At 31.2% G+C, this 11,802-nt stretch overlaps 1 pseudogene; it reads left to right on the top strand.

Moving 5' to 3' along the window:
* LOC106474243 overlaps positions 1 to 11,802 on the top strand; it is a 129,385-nt pseudogene that overhangs the window by 84,126 nt on the left and 33,457 nt on the right.

Here is an 11,802-nt window from a genome sequence, read left to right on the forward strand (position 1 = left end):
CAACAGTTACCCATATTGTTCAACAGTTACTGAAGTACTTCATACATTCACACCTTCTTTCATGGGAACTAGTTTTTTTTTATCATTTATTAAACAAAATGACTTTTTAAAGTCTTTCTTGAATAGATATGACACAAAGAATCCCATGCACAGGATCCTAATCCCCTTTCTTATTTGTTGCTGATATGTGTTGATAATTTGATTATTATTGAATATCTCACTTTCAGTTCATACTTGTGAGCTAATAGTACAGTGTGCCTTATTACAGTATTATTCAGAAACATAATATTATTGTACAACGAGTATATATAACGGAATTTAAGATATTTTAAATCCTTCGACATGTAGAATCTTCTCTGATCGGAAATGAATGAAATTTCAGTGACGTTACTCTGGGACTATCGAATACTTTCCACGCTCATATTAATTATTCACTTCTAATTCACTTTCTAATTGTTTATATTATACATATAAGTTCACTTTTGTATCAAGCGGATCCTTCTCAGTCGACTGCAGTATTAGCTTGTGTGTGCATATTAATATTACATAATTCCACTGAAAGTTTTACAGAGCAATTTTACTTTTTTTTACCAATCCACTAATAAGATTAACAACTGTAATCAAAGTTTGTATGTCGAACGATATTTCTTTATATCATATGAGATGACTTCGTTGAAATTATATTAGTAGCAACAGCCATCACAATAGATGGTGACTATGAGATGCACTGATTAGCTCTACAACATGTCTCTTATGAGAACTTGAAATGTGGTAAGTTTCTACATTCATGAATTGAAGCGGCTTATCAGGAAATCTGGCATAATACATGAATTATGGAAGTAGGTTATCACCATATAATGACAGTTGTGGCATACACTACACGGTTGATAATCAGCTTGATAATATAGAACCGATGTAGTTCTTAGTTTATCACAACAAATATTTTATACAGAACACAGTCAATAGATGATCAGTAAAAATTAACACGATATGAAATTATTGAGGAAAAAAGCCTTCCAGCATGTAATTTTTCGAATGTGAAAAATACAATAACTAAATGTGTAATTTGCCAACATAAGGCCAAGGCACTATAAGTAAAATCAATACTTTTATGAGAGAATTAGTTGTTTGTATTTTGTTAAGCGCAAACCTACACGATGAGCTAGCTATGCTGTGCTCACCGTTTTGTAGCGTTATAAGGTTTCAGGCTCATCATTGAGCCATTGGGAGAGGGGGAGGGAGAGAACTAACATAGGAAGAAATAGTTGAATAAATATTCTATTAAAATAGAACACGAAAATCATATGATCTGACTACGAGAGAAGGATATAGATGACAGACAACAAGCTTCCATTACACAGTATAATTAGAACAGCAGAACGTGTAACAGAGCACGTGTTTTATCAGGATATGTTACATCTGCTCTGTTGAATGAAGAAACAGAATGAATTACGAAATTGCTGCTGATTAGTTTACCTGAATATGAAAACATAGGAAAAATAAATCTTTAAAGAAGAAGCCTTCAACATAGAACCGACACTGAATGCAAATTGTTATTACTTACTTAGTTTAGAATTAACACAGTAACATTGTCTGAATACTTGAGCAAACAAACCAACAGTATAAAATGAGTCAACCAGGGGTATGTGAATCGGTAACACAGATATGGGCGAAATGGAGTTAATTGATGTAGATTGTCAATATTGAACAGCCATGACATATGTTAGATGACAATAGATTGTTAGTAAAAAGACTCACAGGCTGATTAATATGGTTAGGTAAGTTTATTTGTTTGCTGTTAACCACAAATCTACACACTGGCTTATCTGTGCTTTGGCCACCGCGGGTATCGAAACAAGAATTTTAGCGTTTAAAGCCTTCAGACTTACAGCTGAGCCTCTGGGGAACGGTTAGGCAAGTAAATACAATATATGAAATCGTAAATTGAGTAGTCGAACCGATATAAAAATGGAATGATTAGAAATAGTTTGATTAGTATAGGCTGAGTAATTTGAACGAACGAAATATGAAAAAAAACGACAAAGTATAGCTTGAGCTGAGTATTTGAACCGACATAGCACGATAATCTATGCTAAGTAACTGGAACAGCACTGTATGAAACGAGAAGATTTTAGCCAAAATTACCAATAAGCAATAACATGAATAGAAGATCACTATAAAACTAACACAAAGTGTAATGACCAAATAGTTAACTTTTTTATATTAATAGGGCTGCATGTCAAAATAAAGTATTCAATGCATAAGCAAAAAGAGAAATGACCAATGGCTACATCTCCAGGCAAAAGAATAACAGATTCTTTGTCTAATTAAATAAAATGAAAAAAAAAACAAACAAACCAGGAGTCAGTCTGGAATAGTCTCTTTTACCAAAACGTACTCTATTAAAAAGGCCAGCAAACAATTCATTAGTGGCAAGAATGATACTGCAGTATTCCAGCTCTTTGAACAAAACAACAACAACAACAAAAAGACACAGATAAACACTGCTCGGTAAAACAAAAGATGAAGCAGAAAGTGTGTTTGCCTGCTTTGTTTAAATCCTTTAAATAAAAGCGTCAAAATAGGTCCAATGGCTATGGTGTGCTCTTGAAGAAGCAGTTCTGCATGAATGCGTGAAGAAGCACGTGCCTTTCTGATTTTATGTACCGTGGTAGCTCAGCTTGTCTTGGCGTGAGTTTTGTTGGCTTTTTGTCAAGTTGAACTTATGAGGCATTTCATTCCAACCATCCTTATTCACATTTTGTCCGACTTGTTGTTCTAAATCATATTTATGTGCTTCTGGCTGCACATAGTTGCATTTAAAAGGTGACGTAGCAGACAAAAAATGCGCGAATGCATAAGAGGTGTATGATTTGAATCTCAACAAAACGCAGTTTTATTGCCAAGCGGCACACTAAGTTAAGTGAGGTGATGACGTAAGAAAGGTATTTTTTTGTAGTGTTTATCTCACTATCAACTTCGAAATATAAGATGAAATGCACTTATTCTGATTCACAAATATTAAAGTAGAGCTTAGTCACGTGCTTGCTTGTGGCTAACTGAATGGTTTTGTTTTTTAATTAGCCGTAATTCTGTAAGCGGGTGTGGAGAATTAATTAAATTGTTTACAAAAAGAGAACAGTAACGCAATAAAAACATGTGATGATATGCAGCTGGTAGGAAATGCAGATCATTCCCTTAAAGTATTGTTTGTATATAAAATTAAGAAACTGTTGAGAATTTATTTCTTAACTTATATATGATGGAACTATTATGTAAATTATAATTAAACGTAAATAAGTGTCGACTGGTCAACTTATTTTCGAATCATGAATAGTATAATTGTTTTTTAATATTTTATAGCTGCATAAACGGTATAAACTTCTCTATTCCTATCCCCACATTTAAAGTGCTAGCGACCACTATTTTGTCTTTAAACTTACAGTACAACCAGTTTATTTTGCTTCAGCCTCAACAGATTGATCAGCAGCCTACTTACTCTATATATAGAAACGGCATTAGCTTTTGGTTAGGTTTTAATTATTTTAAGAGCTTATAAATCAATTGACGAATGCAGTCTACTAATCAACAGAATGGAACTATTTTCACAAACAAACCAGCTTTATTTTTCATCCTCATCACTCACACATTGTAACCGTTTCCAAAAAATCGGGTTTGTCTTTGCTCTATTCTGTACCATGATTTGCCTGTTTGTTTCATTTGTACCCACGAAGTATACTCTATTGAAAATTAATTAAATACTTTCTGAATTTAGCAAAAATATAGAACACATTAGGATGAGGAAAATCCAACGAAAATGTATGATTCGGCACAGTTAAATTTACAAAGGGGGAAAAAATGTAATAAATTGTAGTGCTTCTTAAGCGTTTATATATGTACATTGTATTATCGATTGTACATGTTATTATTTATGTGCTTTGCGCTTACATTTTTATTTTCTTTCCAACTGACTTTCATGACCCATTGAATATTTTATATGTTGACGTATTACACGTTTCATTTGGTAATGCTACTGGGAGCTCCCCATTTCAAACAGTTTGGATACACGTAAATCTGTATTGATCAGCAGTCAAAACCATTTATGTAGATAACACGGTTTGTTGTATATCCTCGTTAATCTCGAAATCTGGAAGCCTTAAACTGAAATTTTAAAACAGGATTACAGAGAGAGTCATACATATAATTGAAAGGTGATTCGCCGTCCTGTAAAGAAAAATTCAGGAAAAGCCGGCTTCACAGGGGTATGTGCAAGTAGTATACATTTACCAGAATATTCGTATATTTCTATTTAAGTTCTATTGTGAATCCAGCTATTTAATACGAACAGTAAGTTTTTAATATAGTCACCATAGTTTAGATTACTTTTGCTGATTTTTGTTTGTGGGGTTGTTGAAATGTAGGAATAATTATGAGAAAATTAAGTGTATTTGTTTTTCTAGATATTCCATTTTGATTGAGCAACTTTTAAGCAAATTTCTTGGAAGTTAAATGGTGTTTATATACGATTCTTGAAACGAAGACTATTTTACAAATAAACATTACCTTTGACTTTCGGAATGTACAAGAAGCACAAAAACACGTAATTGTTTTACAAAGACTCATTGCTGACTTATTGTGTTCTTCTCAATTAAATGAACTACCCTGAATGATCAGCTATTACAGAACTGGATTTAGCTAAATAGTTAATATGATATGCACGTATGTAAACGAAACATCTATAATAACGTGTGTAAATATTAAGGCATTGTATTATACCAAATATGTTTACCCCGAGAAGAAAAGCCTCGTCAAAACTAGTTGCAAGCAGTAAACAACAAAATTCAGCATTCTAAACATTACATAAAATTAATACTAGAAATAAACGACCTTATAACACCAAAATGTTGTTTTTATTTAATTAGACACTCGGCGTTTCGCTTTACATCTTATTCAGGAGCATTAACTGAAACACAAACCGGTTTGTATTTTAATGAACGCTCCTGAAGACGCTCTAAAGCGAAACGTTGTGTCTAATTAAATAAAAACAACATTTTGGTGTTATAAGGTCGTTTATTTCTTTTGTTAATATGTCTTCTATACACCAATATGCACTACAGAAATTAAATAATTATATAAAATTACTTCATATAAACTACAGGAGTTCCCTTTATAATGTATACCATTATACACTCGTAATAACTTTATTAAAATATGAATTTGCACGTGTTATGAGTATCGACCAAATTTCTGAATCTGTGCTTCAAGTAATGTATATATATATATATATTGATATACGCATGAATTGACTATCCGTGTTCAAAGTTATAATGAGAATTTCATTATTCAGTAAGCATTTTCACGAAACTCCAAACATATAGACTTGCTGGGGACTCATTTTGATTTATAAATGCATGTGATAGGTTTAATTAACTTTGTGAATGAACAAACTTTTAAATCATATCGATAATTATTAACCTAAGCCTAACTCATAGAAATAAGGGATTGATGAAGAGATCTTTGTATGGCACTCGAAACATTTATATAATACTATTAATTTATATCATGTTTAGATGTAATTAAACCAAATACTATTTTATGTGCTAAGAAAAATGTTTAATTTTCATATTTTGATTAATCATTACAATTACAATTTTAAAGTCATTGCTTGTAAAAACTGAAAAAATATTTTAAAATCAGCGATGAACTTTTATTCATCTGTGTATTTCAACATAACTAGTTGTTGAAAAATAAGAGAAATATGTTAACATAAAAATACATTTTATTTCAGACTTTCATAAAGTTTGAAAACTATTGCCTTTACTTGTATATTTTTAATTTGAACTCATAAAAATGTTCATAATGAAACAAAGTTACAAGCTTTTACAACTGGAAACATTTAGATCAAACACTTCGGCTGTTAATTTACCTTGAAACTAAGTTATGTAAGATTGCAAACTTATATAAGTATTATATGTTTGTATATTATATTTATAGTTTGCAACATTTACTTGAAGAAAATAGTAATTGGGACGCTGATCATGAGAGAAGTGCATTTTTTAGAGCGATATAAGAGTGTGTGTTTTTCCTTATGACAAAATATGACTATTCTTATTCTAATTTTCATAAAACTAACTATTCCAAGTATGTGATTTTTGGATATACATCAATACAAATGAATTTAACCTTAGTTTCTTTTTGTGTTACAGGAAGTTGGAAGTATAATTGGAAAGGTAAGCAACTTCTGTATAATTAAAAAGGCTCAATAATATGAGTTTAGAGAAGTAAATATACCTAATTACGTTAGTCTCGTAACCTAAGATAACTTTCAAGGAATTTTCATAATTACTTAGGGAGGAAAGCTACGAAAATTCTGTTCTAATAGCTAGAGACCTAATTTGATATGTAGATCACTAAAGTTAAATTAGATTTTCCAACGCAAAGCTTTATTTATTACTAATGTTATAATATGAGAAATAAAGCATTTTAAAATTATCTTTGTATTCAGTTAGCTATGTTTATTGTTTAGGAAATTACATTTTTATTAAATTAAGAAGCCTGCTAGCTTTAAAAATAATATAAAAAATACTATTATGTTTCTGACTTCATAGATAAATGTGTGGTAAAATCAATCTAGAACACTTTTAGTTTATTTTACGTCAGCACAGTGCATTGATTAGGTACTATAATATAGCACTAGCAGAGACCCGCAAAACATTTCCGGCCAAATTAGTATCTTTATCGTAACAGTACTTCTGTAAATATAACATTTCTAATACAATACAAACGCATTGTAATCGTAGACAACTAAATGTGTAAATCCACTTGTATATAAGCCGTACTTTATAAAACTTTAACTTATGTTAGGCCTAAGTTCGATAAAGAGATAAATTAACACTGTAACCTGTATACGTTTTTGTTTTACTTCAGTTTAATTAGGACTAAACTTTATTGTACTTAATACTATCGATAAATAAACTTATAATGTTATTCTACGACCTAACGTTAAAACTTTTTTAAAAACTTTGATAAGTTTTTAATATTCTGTTGTACAAAATGGTTAGTAAAGTATATTTACCTTCCCCTTTTGTTGTTACTTCTTGTTTCATAAAGCAATTATAGCGACTTGATCACTGAGCTTTACAGCTCTCTGCCGCAGGCAGACTGTTTGTCGTCGAGTGAATAATTCGCATGCGCGGTTTTTCTTGGGGAAACATTCTAACTACGCATGCTTATTCAGCAGGTTCTCGGTCAGAAAGCGTAACGGTCGTACATACAAACAAGCAGAATAATAGTATAGATACTTTCAACAGAAATAAGATACAACTTCTAAGAATAATTAAGGAGTGCGTACACTTTGTGATAGTATGTGAATTTTATTTGTTTTGGTAAGGAAAATTTAAAAAATAAAACGGTAAAATCAATTACAACGGAAATTTATTAGTTATTTTACATTTTCTATTTTACCCACTTTGATATTCTGATACTTATAAGATAAATAAGGTTTAAATACATTAAGTAAACCTTTAACTTAATATATTAATAACGTTATTCATGTTGAAAAAAAGTTCCGTTTCGGCCTAATAAGCAGAGAAGCGGGTTCAAACCCCATCAAAGGCGTCGCTAGGCACTGGCACATGGGACCCGTGCCCCGATTCTATTTGACAAGTACCCCGAATCCCCAGTTGGTGTCTTGAAAATCAAAATAGGAAACCATTATTATAGTGAAGTGCCGAAAATTCCAGCGCCTATGGGCCTGAGTCCCAAATCTTTCAATAACCTAACGATGCCTCTGAATCCCACCTTCCCAGTTTTCACTTCTTAAAATAATATTCTAACTTCACAGGACGATGTGGAAATTTTAAATTTCCGTTAAATTTTAATCCGCGCTTCTACCCAAAACAAAATGGCAATAAATATATTCTGAACTGTGTAAATTGACATAACTCAATAACACAGCCAAATTCCGTCCACTGAAGTAAAACGCTAACTCTTATAAAATTATAGACGTGGTAATTTAATTTGTTATAACATTTAGACAATACACACGTCACGCCTGGTATTAGTTTTCACTCCTGAACAATTTTTAGCTTTCACAGGATAGTGTGCTATCTTTGAAATTACTTTGGATTATAAACGATCTGTTAACTGCTTAAAGTATTCTCACATAATAATAATAAGATAGACATGTTTCAGTTGGCGAACGTAATTATTTTAATTCTAAACTTACAAATAGTAGAAATGTCTTCAAATGAAATCTAACAATAACATTTTATGGGAGTCTCATTTTTGTGGAAACGTTTTCTACACGAATCAGAATCATAGTCATTTCAAAGAAAATTTGTGTATCGATATTAATAAATATATCAAAATATCTTAATTCTTAGAATTGAGATAAATATTGTTTGACTTTTTTTTTTTTTACAGAAAGGCGACAACATTAAAAATTCCGTGAAGAGGTAAGATCAGTAGCAATAACATTTCAGTCAATGTCTAATAATAATAAAAAACGTTGTTTCTTAAATTAATATATAAAACTCCTTTACATTTTTTTTAATCGAAAACTTTTTTTCTTTTTACTTTCCAGTTTAGGAAAATAATACAACAAAGTTAAAAAAAATCATCAACCTATAATACAATGTCAATTGTATAGTGTTTGTTAGAATTATAAGAAACTAAACTGGATGCATCAATTATTTTTAACAAATGTGAATTAAAAATGTTTGAATAATTGATAAAAGAAAAAATATCTAAGTTTGTTGAAGATTAAATATGATATTAATCTTGATTTGCCCCTTGGTGGCTCATTTGCAGGCTTGAGGGCTTATATGTTACAAATCGGGGTTTAATAACTCTGGTGGGCACAAAATAGATAGCTCATTGTGTCATTTTGTGCTTAGACACAAACAAGTAATCCTGGTTTAAGATAATTACATGAAAGGAGTAACACTTGATTAATTTATGAAATCTGTAGATTCCCCAAATTTTAAACATTTGGCTTTTTGAACTGACATAAAATTTCTTTAACTATTTTCTTTAAACAAAAGTCATCTTTACAAAAAATCATAACACTTTTATAAATGTAAAAATAAATATAATGATAATAAAACAATTAGATTACGTATGAAAAAATAATGTATTTAACCAACAAAGGTTTTCTCAGATTATCTACATAAATTATACGCTTGCATATTGGTTTTTCCATTCAGAATAACCTTATGTGTTTTTGCTTGGTTAAACTTTTCAGTGCAAATAGTATACATTCCACACGATGATACAATGTTGTTGTCATTACGTGACGACTGGCTTCGATTTCAACTTTAGTTTTTTTCATATATATATTTGCAAAGTATTTCACACAAATAACATTTCCCCTACGTGTAATTTCCTAAAAAAATTAACATTTCACTAAACACAATTTCTATGGATTTTCTAGACTTATTTAGGTCTAAAGTACGCATACGCAATTCATTCAAAACCATATGATTATCACGTTGTGAACATGCATTCAGGCGTTTCTGCATTTTCAGCTAAGTTTACCTTCATTGCAACTTTACATTTACTTTACTTTGCAATAATTTAGCTTCGGTTTGTTTCGTAACCTGCTATAAACACCTCTTCGCTACTTTTTTCTTCACTACGGGTTTTATTCTTCGTTTTTATAAGTTTCTTTGTTTCAACTCATAAAACTGTGTCATACAATGAACACTTTTAACTGTTTCATACTCTTTACACTGTTATAAATACCATTACTATACTTTATTGTTTACTAGCTTTAAAAATAGTGTATTATTTTAATAAAGATTTATGTGAGGTTACACTACAAGTATGAATATAATTAATTGCATGTAACTAAACATGACTTATTTACAAAAGAAGAAAACATGGATTTAAAGTGATTGAAATGACTATGTCATTTTGTCACAATCTTTAGAAAGTATGGTTAAATTAATCCATTATTAGATCTGCATTAATATTTTATGCTAAAATGAAATGAATAATGAGCTCGCTAAAACTTTAGTTCCCGATGCTTCCATTTCCAACTGAACAAAAAGGTTGACATAGTAAATGTTCCAGTACCAACATCTAACTTGTTTAATGTTTGTGGAAAATCAAATTATAATAATACTAATAGCAAACAAACCACAAAAGTTTGTGGTTCACATCAATTTTATGCAGTAAAAATTTTGCTTGAGGTAATAAAGTATGTGATGTTCTAATACAAAAGAGCTGTTTCTTTGACCCAATCCAATATATTGTTCTTTGTTTAGATGTGTGTTTTTTTTAACAACATTAGGAATTACAGATCATAAAGTGATAGTACATCACAATACCAACATTTTATAAATACAAGTGGTAATAATATGGAACAAAATCAAAATAACAAAAATGATGGAATTGTAAAATTGACTCTTAATATGTTTTATTCTAATTTAGAGTGGTGCTAAAATAAATATATCAGACAGCTCCTGTCCAGAACGTATAGTCACAGTTACAGGAGCCACGGATGGTATACTAAAAGCTTTCACACTCATTGCTAGAAAATTGGAAGAGGTAAGCTTAGTAAATTTTTCGAAATTTAGAAGTCTTAGCTTAGTGTTTGTTTACAAAGTTTGTAATTATATTGTTTTACTTACACGTATATTGCAATTTAGATGTTCTGAGATTATTTTTAATAGTCACACATTATTGTTTAATAAATATGCATTTTACTTTAGAGGGCATTAATTATTTGATTAATTTATGACTTGATAGCAAAGATTTTTGCATACTGTAATTATGTTTTCAGGGCACATCTTTGATGATTTATAAGTGTCAGATATTCTGACCTTTCAAAATGATTTAACAAACATATTGTTACGTCTCCGTTCGTTAGTTGATTTTTCGTAACTTCGTTCCCACGAAAGTTTAGCGACGCAAGTCCTTTCTTAATAAAATTGGTTTATTCTTTCTGAATATAACTTTACCGATACACTTATTTTCAACAGTCGCTCTATAACAAACGCTATAACAACGAACGTTAACTTCAACAATACTTTCTGACTGCAGTTCAATTAGTCACTACCTACACACATTGATACCGTCAAGTTGTGACCATCTTATATATACCAGACTACCCTATATCTTCACGAAGGTTCGAGAGAAGGAGTGGCGTGATATAGTCACGTGACCTCGCTGACGCAACAATATGTTAAACGTATCTTTGTTGCTTCTTGCACAATATTGTTTCTGTAGTAGAAAGTAGTTTTATCATTTTATTGTAATTGTCCTCCCCCCCCCCCAGTAGCACAGCGGTATGTCTGCGGACTTACAACGCTAGAATCCGGGTTTCGATACCCGTGGTGGGCAGAGCACAGATAGCCCAATGTGTAGCTTTGTGCTTAACTTCAAAGAAACAAACAAGCAATGTAATTGTCCTAAAATAGCCACATATCACTAAGGCATCTTCCATATTTGAACAATAATTTATGCAGACTTCATTAATCACAAATTAATTTTTCTTGTTTTTGAAGATTGAATTTTATTCAGTACGAAAATAGTACACGATTATCATTACATTAGAAGACAACTGTATTTTGTTTGTTTTGGAATTTCGCGCAAAGCTACACGAGGGCTATCTGCGCTAGCCGTCCCTAATTTAGCAGTGTAAGACTAAGAGGGAAAGCAGCTAGTCATCACCACCCACCGCCAACTCTTGGGTTACTCTTTTACCAACGAATAGTGGGATTGACCGTCACATTATAACGCCCCCACGGCTGAAAGGGCGGGCATGTTTGGTGGGATGCGGATTCGAACCCACGACCC

Source organism: Limulus polyphemus, unplaced genomic scaffold (genome assembly GCF_000517525.1).
Source record: "Limulus polyphemus unplaced genomic scaffold, Limulus_polyphemus-2.1.2 Scaffold137, whole genome shotgun sequence".
NCBI classification, from domain to species: Eukaryota; Metazoa; Arthropoda; class Merostomata; order Xiphosura; family Limulidae; genus Limulus; species Limulus polyphemus.